Raw genomic sequence first — 14913 nt, 5'->3', positions numbered from 1 at the left:
GTGTTCTGGTGCAAGTCTTGGTCATAGGTTTATTATTATCTATTTTCTATAGTTGCATCTAGCTGTGCTCACCATGTTACAGTTACTGTATCTTGCATTTATTTATATGCTTACTTGGTTATTGTTTTACTGCTTAAGGTGATTTACCACTATCACATGCTTTTTTCTTTAGGGTTAAGGTATTGGATCTATTTTATACTTTATTACTAGCATGTCTAAATATCATATATGAATTTCTTATCTTTTCGATGTTCCTTCCTATTTTCTTTAGCTACCTATAACAAGATTTATATACCTTATGCATGGTAATTAATTGCTTACAAGTGTCTTTGAATATTTATGGTATAATTAGTTTTGATATACATTTCCATTGCTGTTTCATTGATTGTTCTGCTTCACAACTATTTAATATCTTCATATATCGGCGCTAGTTCATTGCACTCTATGTACTTCTCTTATACTTTATACTAAGCTACTCTAGTTATATTGCACTTTTTAGTCTCCTGTTATCCTACTTTTTCTTAATATATATTTGACATGTTTCTGCATTTTTGTATTAATTATTATAACAAGTTCTCTATATTTAAGGACAGTTAATTGATTGCTTATCTTTCGTTTTTCCATATTCTTCTTCATTATCTTATTGTTCCTTGTTTTTATCTAACATGATGCTTCATTAATTGTTATATTGACCTGCTTTTTAGTGCCTTTCTCTATTGTATTTCATCTCTTCTCTTTATACTGCACCCTGTAGTCTTCTTGAGGAGTCTGTTTTTCTTCTACTTATTCTTTCCTGTTACTTATGATGCTTGTTTCGCCTTCATTCTATCTACTCTTCGTTCATTTTTATGATGTTTTTGGTGTTTTCTTCCTTTATAATAAGATATATATAACTATGACTTTCTCTTGCATTTATTCTATTAGATGTCTCTCTCTCTTTCACCTATTCCACTTTTTTTCTGGTTACTTTATATGCTACTTTTGAATTAACTTGGTATATGCAGATTGCCTTTATAGATTTATGTGATGACTTGTTTTTATACTACTCTAATGGTATTAGTTCATATTTCAGATGTTCTTCTCTCCTAATTGCGTATCATCAGTTATGTACTGTTTTGGGGTTGTTCATATTGATTGTATTTATTCCTCGTGACGGTCCCCATGCTTGCCTTCCCACATTCCCCCTAGTATGAATTTGGTCTTTTTCAGACCTCCCCTGCTGGCTCTTTTCTCTCTTCTTTCTTCTTCTCTCTTGTCTCTTTTCTTTTTTCGGATTTCCCCCATGGACTCTCCCTCTTCGACGTTACTGTTTGATGTCTGGATGCTTGTTTTCGTGCAGGTTGTTTCTTGTTTGTCATCTATGGATTATGTTATCTTTTTCTATATATGTCTATGCCGGGTTTGAATGTGTGAAAAGGTCAAAAATCTTAGATTATTGCAAATCTCTCTCTTCAGATCTAGTCCTTTTTCAGGAAACAAAGGTCTCTACCAGAGAGGCGCTATTCCTGAAGAAGGAATGGGTTTCAGATGTTGTCTGTTCCGCTGCTAGTGGCAAAAGAAATGGAGTCATTACTTTAATTTCAAAAAATTCAGGTTTATCCATAGTCTCTTCTGATCATGATACTGAGGGTCGTTGGCTATTAACTAAGCTGTCTGATGGTAACGCTGATCTATATGTTATGAACATTTACGCCCCTAACAAGGATGATCCGTCCTTTTGGAAATTGGTTACCAAAAAATTAAATGATACACCTCATTCAGGGAATCTTATTGTTGGTGGGGATTTTAATTTACCGATGGATCCCATTCTAGATAGGAATTCAGCTTTTCAATTTCGCCCTCCAAAATCCCATAAACAAATGCTTAACATGTGTTCCATAACTCATCTTCAGGATATATGGCGTCTTCACAACCCCACTGGTAGTGATTTTTCCTTCTTTTCTTCGCCTCATTCTACCTTTTCTCGTATTGATTATTTATTGGTTCACTCCTCTCTTGTTTCGTCTTCCTCCTCGCCGCTTATTCATCCTATTCTGATTTCTGATCATGCCGCGGTTACTTGTACATTGTTGTCCTTTGCTCCTAAGTCAAGAGCTCGCTCCTGGAGATTAAATACAGAAATCTTGCATGATAATGCTCAGATTGATGAGTTCTCTAGTGCAATCGAAACCTTTTTCCTTGAGAATGAAGGTTCAGTTTCTTCCCCAATTGTCCTCTGGGATTCGTTTAAATGTACTTTCCGTGGACAGGTTATTCAATGTATGTCAAAAAGGAATGCTGCTATTAAAAAAGAATTTACAGATCTGGCAACTGAAATAAAAAAACTGGAATCTACCTTTAGACATTCTAAGGATAAATCTTGCCTACAGTCAATCAAGCAATTAAAGTACACATATAATACTATAGTTACCAAAAGAGCCCATATTGGGGTTCAGGCTCAGAAATCCAAAAGGCTATTGTTAAAAAATCGAGCTGGGAAGATTCTCGCAGCTACCTTAAAATTTCAGGATTCTTCCTTTAAGTCTTCTCAAATCTGTTCTATTAATGATCACCTTGGTTCTAAAAAATTTCAGACTGGGGAAATTCTTGAAGTCTTTCGTGATTTCTACAATAATTTCTACACCCCTTCTAATCAGGCCTCTTTTGAGCAGTGTCAGGACTTCTTGAAATCTGTCCCGGTGCAGTCGGTATCCGTGGAAGATAGCAATTTTTTAAATGGTCCGATTACTCCTGAAGAAATTATTGCCGCAATTAAAGCCACTCGTTCTGGGAAAGCTCCAGGGCCTGATGGCTACCCTATTTTGTTTTATAAAACTTTTCTTTCTGTGATTGTTCCCAAGCTTCAATCTGTCTTTGATGCCTTTATTAAGGATGGGTCTGTTTCTGGCACGGCGGCTGATGCTACCATTGTAGTGATTCCAAAAGAGGGAAAGGATCATTCAGATCCAAAAAACTTCCGGCCTATTTCCCTTCTTAACATGGAGGCTAAGATTTTTGCTAAAATCTTAGCCAAGAGATTAGAATCCTTCATTCCTAAACTGGTACATCCCTCTCAAACGGGTTTTGTAAAGGGCCGTCTTGCGCGTGATAATATACGTACTTTTTGCCATATTCTCGGTTCAGCTAAACGTTCTCATCTCCCAGCCGCGGCTTTAGCTCTTGATGCTGAAAAGGGCTTTGACAAGGTTTCTTGGCCTTTTCTTCGTGCTGTCTTGTGTGCACACAATATTGGTGACTCCTTTATTAATATGGTCATGTCCTTATACTCTCAACCTAGAGCTAACATAAGAGTCAACGGTGCTACGTCGTCCTTTTTTAATCTTCACCAGGGCACCCGACAGGGGTGTCCCTTATCTCCACTTTTGTTTTTATTGTCCATTGACCCTCTCCTCAGACTGATTGAGCTACACCCAGACATTAAAGGATTTTCTTTTGGTCCTCATCGTATTAAAACTGCTGCGTACGCGGACGATGTCCTTATTTTCTCAGATGATATTGCCTTGGCTATCCCTGCTATCTCGGATACGATTTCCCTTTTTTCGAAGGTTTCAGGGTACACCTTAAATAGGGATAAGACTGAGATGTTCCCCTTGAATGCCTACTGTTTTTCTACGCATATGGGCTCTACTGGTTTTAAATGGCAGTCTAAGCAATTAAAATACTTGGGTATCTATTTTTGCTCTACCTTATCGGTTACAATTCCCTATAATGAATCCCAGACTATTTTAAAGTACGGCGTCTTTTGGACACTTGGTCTCCAAAACACAATCAGTGACACTTGTAGAGCGCGCTACATACCCGTAGGGTCTCAAGGCGCTGGGGGGGGGGGGGTGCCGCTACCGCTCGAACAGCCAGGTCTTCAGCTTCTTCCTGAAGGAGAGGTGGTCTTGGGTCAGGCGCAGGTCGGTCGGGAGGGAGTTCCAGGTCTTGGCGGCCAGGTAGGAGAAGGACCTTCCTCCTGTAGTCGCTCTTCGGATGCGGGGGACGGCGGCGAGGGCGTGGTTGGCTGATCGGAGGTGGCGTTTGGGAGCGTAGAAGTTGACTCGGCTGTTGAGGTAGCTCGGGCCTTGGTCGTGTAGGGCTTTGTGTGCGTGGGTGAGGAGGCGGAAGGTGATTCTTTTGTTGACGGGGAGCCAGTGAAGGTCTCTCAGATGTCCGGAGATGTGGCTGGTTCGTGGGATGTCGAGGATGAGTCTGGCTGAGGCGTTCTGGATCCGCTGGAGTCTCTTCTGGAGCTTGGCGGTGGTACCGGCGTAGAGGGCGTTGCCGTAGTCCAGTCGGCTGGTGACGAGGGCCTGGGTGACGGTCTTCCTGGTCTCGGTGGGGATCCACCAGAAGATCTTCCGTAGCATGCGTAGGATGTTGAAGCACGCCGAGGAGACGTTGTTGACTTGCCTGGTCATGGAGAGGGAGGAGTCCAGGATGAAGCCCAGGTTGCGTGCATGGTCTGTTGGTTTGGGTGCGGTGCCCAGGGCGGGAGGCCACCAGGAGTCGTCCCAGGCGGAGGGCGAGGAGCCCAGGATGAGGACCTCCGTCTTGTCCGAGTTCAGTTTCAGGCGGCTGGTCGTCATCCACTCGGCTACCTCTTTCATCCCTTCGTGCAGGTTGGCTCTGGCGGCGGCGGGGTCGTTGGTCAGGGAGAGGATCAGCTGGGTGTCGTCGGCGTAGGAGATTATGCTGAGGTTGTGTTTGCGTACGATGGCCGCGAGGGGGCTCATGTAGACGTTGAAGAGGGTGGGGCTCAGAGATGATCCTTGAGGGACGCCGCAGATGACTTCGGAGGCCTCTGACTTGTACGGTGGTAGGCGGACTCTCTGTGTTCTTCCGTCGAGGAAGGAGATGATCCATTCCAGCGCCTTGTCCTGGATTCCGATGTTGCTGAGGCGCCGTACTAGGGTGCGGTGGCAGACCGTGTCGAATGCCGCGGAGAGGTCTAGGAGGATGAGGGCCGCTGTTTCTCCTTTGTCCATCAGGGCTCGGATGTCCTCGGTGGCGGCGATGAGGGCGGTCTCGGTGCTGTGATTGGCTCGGAAGCCGGACTGTGAGGGGTCGAGGGATCCGTTCATCTCGAGGAAGGCGGCCATCTGCTTGTTGACGGTCTTCTCGATGACTTTGGCTGGAAACGGGAGGAGAGAGATATGGCGGTAGTTCTTGAGGTCGGTGGGGTCCGCTGTTGGTTTCTTGAGTAGAGCGCTGAGTTCGGCGTGTTTCCAGCTCTCAGGGAAGATGGTGGTGTCGAAGGATGTGTTAATGATGTCTCGTAGGTGGGGTGCGATGACAGCGTCGGCCTTGTTGAAGACGTGGTGAGGGCAGGGGTCGGTCGGTGACCTGGAGTGGATGGAGTTCATCGTGCGGATGGTATCTTCGGTGCTGATCGGGGTCCAGGCGTGTAGGGTGGTGGTGGGGGGTGGTTGTTCGGTCATGGTGTGCGTTGGTTGGTTGTTGAAGCTGTTGTGTATGTCCGCGATCTTGTTGTGGAAGTACGAAGCGAGGGAGTTGCAGAGGTCCTGCGATGGGGTGATGTCTTTGTTTCCTGCGCTGGGGTTGGAAAGCTCTTTCACGATGTTGAAGAGTTCCTTGCAGTTGTGTGCGTTGTTGTCCAACCGGTCCTTGAATGCTGTTTTCTTGGCGGCGCGGATCAGCTGGTGGTGTTTCCGGGTGGCAAGTTTGAGGGAGGTCCTGTTGTCCGGTGTCGGTTCCCTTCTCCAGACTTTCTCGAGGGCACGGCAGTTCTTCTTGGAGCTCTTGAGTTCGTCGGTGAACCATGGGGCCTTCTTGCTGCTGGGTCTGCTAGGCGGGGTCTTCAGTGGGGCGAGTTCGTCCGCGCAGTTGCTGATCCACTTCGTGAGGTTGTCGGCGGCCTGGCTGGGGTTCGTTGAGCTGGCAGGAGGGTGCTGGCTCAGGGAGGTGGCGAGCTGGTCTGCTGTGATCTTGTTCCAGCTTCTGCGGGCGGCCTGTTGCTGGTGTTGGTGGGTCGTCGTTCTCTTGAAGGTGAAGTGGACGCAGCTGTGGTCCGTCCATTGAAGCTCTGTGGCGTGGCTGAAGTCGATGTCTGTGCTGGAAGAGAAGACTGCGTCGAGTGTGTGTCCGGCGAGGTGGGTGGGGGTGGACACCAGTTGCTTGAGTCCGAGGTTGTCGAGGTTGTCGAGCAGGGTGCTGGTGTTGCGGTCGTTGTTGTTCTCCAGATGGAAGTTGAGGTCTCCCAGGAGGATGTAGTCAGCGGAGGGGAGGGCATGCGGGCTGACGAAGTCGGCGATGTCCTCGCTGAATTGTGTGCGTGGTCCAGGGGGTCGGTAGATCAGTGTGCCTCTGAGGGTGGTGTTCGGGTTGGTGTGGATCTGGAAATGCAGGTGTTCGGCGCTGGTCAGGGTGTTGTCGGTGCTGGTCGTGAGACGGATGGTGTTCCTGTGGATGATGGCGATGCCTCCTCCCATCTGGTTGGCGTTTCGGTCCCTCCGGACGATCTTGTAGCCCTCTGGGATAGCGATGGCGATGTCGGGAGCTGAAGAGGCGTTCATCCAGGTCTCCGTGAGGAAGGCAACGTCAGGGGCTGTGGCGTCTAGAAGGTTCCAGAGTTCGATGGCGTGTCTGTGGACGGAGCGGGTGTTGAGCAGGATGCACTTGAGGTGGGTGCTGCTGGTGTTCGTCTTGGCGGGTGCTGGTGCGAGGCAGGTCCGGATGCAGGTGAACTTGCAGGCGTGGCAGCTGAAAGGTCCGTGGGTGCGTCGTGGTGTGGCTTGGTGGCATTCTGGGGGTCGGCCGGTGTTGAGTGCGATGAGGGAGGCGGCGGAGTACGTCAGGCGGGTAGGTCGGGGTCTTCGTGGGCCAGGGGTCCTGGCGCTGGTCGCGATCCGGTCGCGGACGGGCTTACCTTTGGCGCACAATCGGCGCACCCGCTGCGCGTGACCGCTGCGCGTTCGCACGGTCGCCATTTAAGGCGAAGTGCGCGGGTGGGCGGAGCAGCTGGGAGGCGGGAGCGGGGAGGGTACAGAATAGAAAAAGGGGCGGGGAAAAGCGGCGGTGGCGGGAAGGGAGAGCGGGGGGCGGCGAGGTAGGCGGACAACAAGGAAGGAGACCAAAACACGGGCACGAAGAAAATATACTAAACAGGCACAATTTACAGTAAAAACAAAGGCAAAAACAACTAAAACACAGGCACGAAGAGAAATACTAAACAGGCACAATTTACAGTAAAAACAAAGGCAAAAACAACCAGAGCGGAGGCAGCCGGCAACCGGCAACGAGGCAGGCAGCGAGGCAGAGGGCAGGCAAGGGGCACACGCAGCAGCTGGTGGCCGTGCGGCGCGGGGGTGTCCCACAAGTGGGTCACACTCACCTGCGCTGCACGGTCGCCATTTAAGGCCAAGTGCGCGGGTGGGCGGAGCAGCTGGGAGGCGGGAGCGGGGAGGGTACAGAATAGAAAAAGGGGCGGGGAAAAGCGGCGGTGGCGGGAAGGGAGAGCGGGGGGCGTCGAGGTAGGCGGACAACAAGGAAGGAGACCAAAACACGGGCACGAAGAAAATATACTAAACAGGCACAATTTACAGTAAAAACAAAGGCAAAAACAACTAAAACACAGGCACGAAGAGAAATACTAAACAGGCACAATTTACAGTAAAAACAAAGGCAAAAACAACCAGAGCGGAGGCAGCCGGCAACCGGCAACGAGGCAGGCAGCGAGGCAGAGGGCAGGCAAGGGGCACACGCAGCAGCTGGTGGCCGTGCGGCGCGGGGGTGTCCCACAAGTGGGGAAACACATTTCCTGGTGGGGTCGTATTCAGACCCTCAAAATGATGATTACACCTATTATTAATTTTGTATCCTCTATGCTCCCGGTAAAGTTATCGGATTCCTTCTTTCATGAAATTGATGTTCTGACTTCTAAGTTTTTATGGAATGATAAACGGGCTAGAATTGCCTATAAATTCTTGCGTAAGCCTTATGATATGGGAGGATGTAATCTTCCTGATTGGGAAAAATACCAAATTGCCTTTTTGGCGTCTCAAGGGGCTCTATGGTTCTCTTTTCCCCCTCTTCCTGTTCCTTCCTGGCTGTTAATAGAACAAGAATTGGCTTCTCCATTACCGACTGCTTCCTTTTGTACTGCGTCTACCTTGTCCATCCCGTTCTCCCGCTCTATTATTTTAGATACTCTTGCTGCGGTCCGGAAGGTAGACAGGAAAGTGGCGATTCCAATTCACAAATCTAGGTGGTCGTCTATTTGGCGGAATTCTAAAATTAAAATCAATATTGATAATTCTCTGATATCTTATTGGGCTGCTAAAGGGATATCGCTTGTTAAACATTTTTATGGTTCTGATAATGAGCCGCTACCTTTTTCCTCCTGAGCTCAACAACATTCTTTACCTAATTTGGATTTTTATACTTTTCTCAAAATCAAAGTAGCACTTGCTAAGGTGCGTCTTCATCCTACTTCTCCTACGATTACTCTCTTTCACATATGGACTAAATCTGGTCATGTAGCCTCTAAAATCTATAAATTTCTATCAACTGTTTCACTACCTACTCACACGGTTGCTCAACAAAAATGGTTGCACCATTTTGAGCATGGCGTTACAGACCATATTTCTTCAGACACTTGGCAGTTGATTGGTAAACTTTCTCTGCGCAATAAAATCGCACCATCGTTAATGCAATCTAAATTTTTCTCTGTCAATCTTCTTCATTGGACTCCAGTTCATTTACATTCGCTCAATCTCAAAGACGATAACCTCTGTTGGAGCGGTGGTTTAATGGCAGGTGACTTTCCGCATATGTTTTTTGAATGCTCCCTCCTCCAACCTTTTTGGGACCTCATTCACAAACACCTCATGCTCATCTTTGGTATTCAGTTCCCACTCTCTTTCCCATTCATTTTATTAGGTCCATTAGCTGCCCCAGTCCCTCTCCCCTTGGAACCCATGGAGTTACAGCTGTTGGATCTCCTTTTGACTATTGCAGTGAAAGTAATTCTTATGGATTGGAAATCCTTTTCCTCTGTTTCTTATCATACTTGGTGGGCTTGGGTTTCCTTTTTACGAAGTGCTCATACCTCGGTCGATCATGCTCACCTTTCTCCATCTATTGCTAGTGGGGTTTGGAAGGCTCTGGATAACTATATGGAGTTGTCATCAAAGGGATTGGTTGACCAATATCCCTTCCATTTGTCTGGTTGAATGGCGTCTTGTTTGTCGGGTTTGTTCGTTGGAAATCCTTCTTTCTTTCTTTCTTCTCCTCCTTCTCTGTCTTCTATCTCTTTTTCCATTCTTTCCCTCTTTTTCTCATTCTTTCTTCTTTCTTCTTTCCTTTCCTCTCTTCCCCTGATTATACCAGCTGATAGTGATACTCTTGGTTGTGGACTCTGCCTAAGATACTTAATTTATTTTAATTAATTCATTTTTCTGTTTTTGGCAGACTGCTTTTACCTATGGCTGTATTTGCTACAACTCATTTTTGAATGTCAGCTTCTGATTGCTATTTATCTGTTATCAATTGTATCACTTTTACTTCTAATCTGTATCTTCATTTGCTTCTTTATAACAATAAAATTCTTTTGAAATGAAAAAGAACTCAACATTACTGTTGAGTTATGATGTCACAATGCCTGCTGCTAGAGCCAGCATGTGAAGTGAAAAGCAGGTCAGGCCATGAAGCACAATTGAAGCAGCTGTTTAAAATAACGAAAATGGAACGTTGCTTTTCTTCTTCTGCCCTGTTTTAACAGCTTACAATGACAAGCAGGGAGAATATGTTTATTTTTTGCACTTCTTTGATAGAGAAATGCTGGAATTTTCTGCATATTTCTACACATTCCGAGCTACTGCAGCTTATAAAAAATATGTTGACTTGTATTGAACTGTTCCTAATATATGTTTGAAACAAATATTTAACAGGGTTTATAATTGAGGTGGGAGCGCTCGTATAAGATTGTACTCTAGACATAGGGATAAAAACTCTGCCAACATCTACTAGGAAGTTGTGCCACCCAAATTAAGCCAAAAGAACCACACCTACTACTTGTCAATGGCAAACTTCAGTACAGTTAAGAACGACATTTGCATATTTTAAAGCACACTAGTAGCTGGATTGAACAGAACTGGATGTACCATAAAGGCAAACAAGGTAACGGACGGAGTGCTGGAACATCTCAACCACTCACTGCCAGTCAAGAGATCTGGGTTGAATTCATTGTACTTTTGCTCACATTGCTACCCCAGTTTGGATCCAGCCATATACAAATCAGTCTTGGCGCTGTTTTTCTCATGGGAACAGTTCAGTGCGATCTGCCAGGCCAGGTCTTCCCTGGACCTGAAACAAGCATCCTTGGACCTGTATAAGGTAGGGCTTTGTAAGGTAACTCCTGATGGAGCGAGATAGAAAACATAATTTTGTTTAAACTCGCGAAGTCACATTTCCATAACATGAATAATAAAATTAATGATTTGTGATGTGTCGTGATAATATAACCTAGATTAAACTTTACACATGGGGGGACTAACATGTGTGCTCATAAACGTGCATAAGTGTTGCATCTTTTTGTTCGTGCAAAATAATAAAATAATTTATTGTTTTCGTTTTTGTCATTACTAACTGCAGCAAACCTAAAAGAAGCATGTGCTTATTTTGCTTTTCCTTGTCTATGTGATGTCATTTCTACTATTCTAGGTGCACATAAGTCTCATGGATTAATGAAGACTGGTAGATATAAACGCTGCTTTATTGTTTGCATTTGCTAGGTAACATTAGACTAATTCGGGTGGGTTAATTAATTAGTAAACCTAGGGTGGATACAGAATCAACATTATTTCTTACTTTAATACTTTTCTTGTTTTTGTTTATTACTAGAAAGCATAAGTTGCCTGCTTTTGGGCCTAGTTTGCTCGAGTTTGCTAAAGCTGAAATTTACTTCTGCAAAAGTCACGAGATGCCCATTCTGAAATAAAGTGTTCGTCAAAGCTGCATTCACAAAGAAAAAACTGATGTTCTGTCATCATTCTGTCGGACGTGGCCAAGGTCGGAAATGTGATAAAGGACAATTTTGTCAGCTCTAACTTGGCACCCACGGAAGTAAATCGAACGTTGCGAGAACATTTATTTACAATTGTTGCAAACCGAGGAAGCTCCTGGTTGCATTCAGAAAGGACAATGGTTCTTAAGAAATGTGACCTAATGGAAGTTTTGAAATGTGGGTAACATGTCACTTGTCACTCTCAGCCAATGGGACTTCGTGGATCTATGAAAACTTTCCTTCGCTTAGATTAGCTAGCATAGAAAGGTATAAAAAGTCATGCCCTTAGGGATGGGCTGGCTGCTGCTTTCTGACTTTCCGATGAGGGTGAAGTGCTGTCGTACTTTGCGTGGAGCACGTGAGAATCCTCAAAGAACTTTACTTTAATTTTTATTCATTTAGCTTAGCTAGGGACTTAGGTTTTAGAAATGCTAAACTTTTAAATACTTACTTAAACTCTGATTTACTTGCTTAAATTGTATTTTTCCTCATAATTCTTTATAAACATGCTTGCTTTGATGCAAATAAATTACATTTATAAAACTACATTTTGAAATACAATAATTTAGTAAATAAAATCTTACTTTTGACAAACAAGCTGGTCTTGATTATTCAGAAGTGTAGGTTACTATTAGCTAGATCACGTCGCCAATGGTGGTCGTTTAAATAGTTAGGATTTGTTATAATGACAACATTCTTTCCGCAAATGTATAAAATTGTATATAGTTTGTAAATAAGGTGTATATAGATTTAATCTGACCACCTGATTCAGTAGGCCCAAATATGTCAGGTTTATAAATGGGTCCATGAGTTAGTGTAGAATTTTGTTTATAGGTTATGAAGTTGGGTAGCGTTGTTTATGACATATTTCCTATAGGCCGCTGGATCAATTCTCTGGTAGCAGAAATTGATGGTTGCTAAGGGTAACCAAGGTAATATGTTGGTTGCTAAGGGTTACTAAGGTGTTATGGTATGGAAATAGGATCGATGTTTTAACACATGTCGAGTTTGTTTTTCGTGCTATCTGTAAGCTATACCGGTATAGATTGTGTGGCGAGAAATGAGTCACGCAAGTCATCTGTTCTGTTTGCAGTGATATCGCCGAGTATCACAAGTGGTATCGCCGTGTACCATAGTGTTGTCGCCGTGCAGCACAGTTTTAGGGCTAGGTATGAATCTTGTATAGTGAGGGTTTTCTAAGAAATTAGAGCAGCATGAGAATAGGGACAAAGCGCCTTCCATAAAACTCACTGTGATAAGAGTACTAGTTATATCCAAGCTTGAGTGAAGGGTAGTGTAGCGTCGGTGCATGATTATCTATAAACAGGTTAGAGTCCTGTACGGGTACATGTTTTATATCTAAAAACAGGTGAGAGCCCTGTACGGATAACGTCGTTATTTTGCTAACGGTGCATGATTTCTATAAACAGGTGAGAGTCCTGTACGGATTTCATGTGTGTTCGAAATTAGGGAATTTTCCGTGTGAAAGTGCGAGTCTGATTTGTAATTTATGTTCAAGTGGAACTCTTAGAACTGTCACTTCGCGGTGCGTTCAGAGGAAAGCGAGTTCATAATTTTACGTGTTAGAAGGGTGGGGTAAAGGTTACTCTACTGACAATTGAAAATTATCCTTAGTGTGAATAGCGCCGTCTATTCCGAAGTGTGGATACTTGAGTGTATGTAAACTATCCTAAATAGTGAAACAAACAGATGAGTCCTTATTGTCATTGTTAAGAATTAATTTACACTGAAAAGTGTTCTTAAAATGGCGCTGTGAAAAGATTTTGTGAAGGAGGGGTAAGCGCCAGGAGTGAGAAACGAGAAACCGCAGCTGCTGTGTACGTCACAGAGCCGCGCTGGGATTGGGTGACCTACGTCACAAACTGTACTCTGATTGGCTCTTGAGTCTCTGACGATCCGTAAGCTAATTGGTTCTTCAGGAAAACTCCATTATTATTGGTTGAGCATAAAAGTGACGTAGCTTAACTGTCATTGGCTTGTTGGTGTGTTTCGCGCACGGATTGGTTGTTTTGCGGAACATCCCGGAAATATTTTACGAACGATTTTGTGAATTAGATTTAACTCTTAAAAATGAGTTATCATTTTAAACATGTTGAGAAAAAGCCAACATTATTTCAGAAATTTAAAAATTTATTTTCACCTGACAAGAAAATCGAAACGCGAGGTGGTAAATTACTTCATAAGTATAAAACACCTGCAGCGTACATGGAAGGTGAATATGGATATCATACTGTTTTATGGTTTGATAGCTGGAAACGCTATACAAAGAACGACGGTGTTTTAACTTGGCCTGATGATGGTTCATTTAATGTAAAAGTCTTGAGAAACTTAAGAGAGAAAATGAATGCTCTTATTCCAAAACCGAGACCAACTCAATTTGAAGCATTAGTTGAGTGGGAAGATGAGATGTATCAGTTACAAAGAGAAGCTAGTGGAATTAAAAGACCTTCTAAAAATCCAGCCTGGAGAAGAGATACTCATGAAGATAGGTTGCGAATGTGGAGACAGGGAAACATGAGCGAAGGATTGTATTTAATTCAGGAAATGGTTATGGGTACTCCTACTGGGAAATCTATGGAAAGTGAATCTGAAGATGCAGTTATGGAAGAAATATACACTACAGCTAGAAAGAATCAGCCTTTGAGACCTCCTAGATCATGGTCTACTCCGGTGGTTTCTACTGAAACTTCACCGAGTGCACCTCCAATTAGTGAATCTCCAAAACTTTATCCAAATAATTGTGAAATTATTGAAACTCCTAGAAGGCCAGAATTTGATAATGCTCGAAATGAAGGTAGACATTTTGCAATGACTCCAAGAGCAAGAGAAGCTCCAAAGGATTATACAAGAGAGACAAGAAATGTTGAGGCTGTTGATTCTGCTGAATATTTAAGATCTAAGGAAGAATTAATTAGAAGAATGACAAAAAGCATGGAAGCTGTGACAGTTCCAGTAACAATTGGTCCTGTTCAGCCTGTATTTGACCAAAGAGAATCAAGCAAAACAGGGTTAACTATTCCTTTAAATGCAGAAATTCAAAAGGTTGCTGAAAAATTTTATTCAGACATTTCTGAAATAAACTCTTCTAGATCGAGAATGCCTGATTTAACTTTTAATGAGGATTTATCTCCAAAAACACAAATGGGTGCTATATCAGATGTAGGGAGTCCTGAAGTCAGGATGACCACACCAAAACTTGATGTGGCCAAATTAAAAGCAAATATCGAAGAATTAATAATTGGAACAATTGGTCCAGATAGTTTAAATTACTATCGAGATGATGAACTACTGTTCATTTGCAAAAGCATTCAGTGGAAGACAAAGAATAAATATGATCAATTAGAGGATCTAGCAGCGGAACTTGAAATCGATGTGAGTAAACAAAAGAATTTTGCAAAACATTACAGACTAGACTTTTCTGAAAGTGACATTGTGAGTTTGAACTCAATGGGAAGAATACTACATATAAAAGATTTAATCGTTTACATCAAAAAGCTGGGAGAACTCAATAAGTGGAGAGTAAAATGGACGAAAAGGAAGGAAGATGAAAGATTGGAAAAATTGTCAAAACAATTTCCAATGAGAGAGATTGCAGGTGGAGGATATGTTCATGTCCCTTGGTCGAGACAGGACATACTGTTGTTTACAAATGACTTTCCGAAATTGAGGGAGAAACCAGTAGAATGGTATAGACAAGTAGATAGGTTTATTAAAGTCTCAAAAGTTCTGTGGATTGATTTAGATGGATTTTTCGACATTGTCGTTCCATCAGATCTTTGGACAGAATGCAAAATATCAATAAGTTGGCCAAAAACAGAACCTGAGCGAATCAAGGAAACAGGTGCTCCTAATCCTCTTGTAATGGATTTTTACGAAAAGGTGAT

The sequence above is a fragment of the Lissotriton helveticus genome, chromosome 7 (assembly GCF_964261635.1).
Source record: "Lissotriton helveticus chromosome 7, aLisHel1.1, whole genome shotgun sequence".
Classification (NCBI taxonomy): Eukaryota; Metazoa; Chordata; class Amphibia; order Caudata; family Salamandridae; genus Lissotriton; species Lissotriton helveticus.
Note: the sequence above shows the minus strand (reverse complement) of the source record.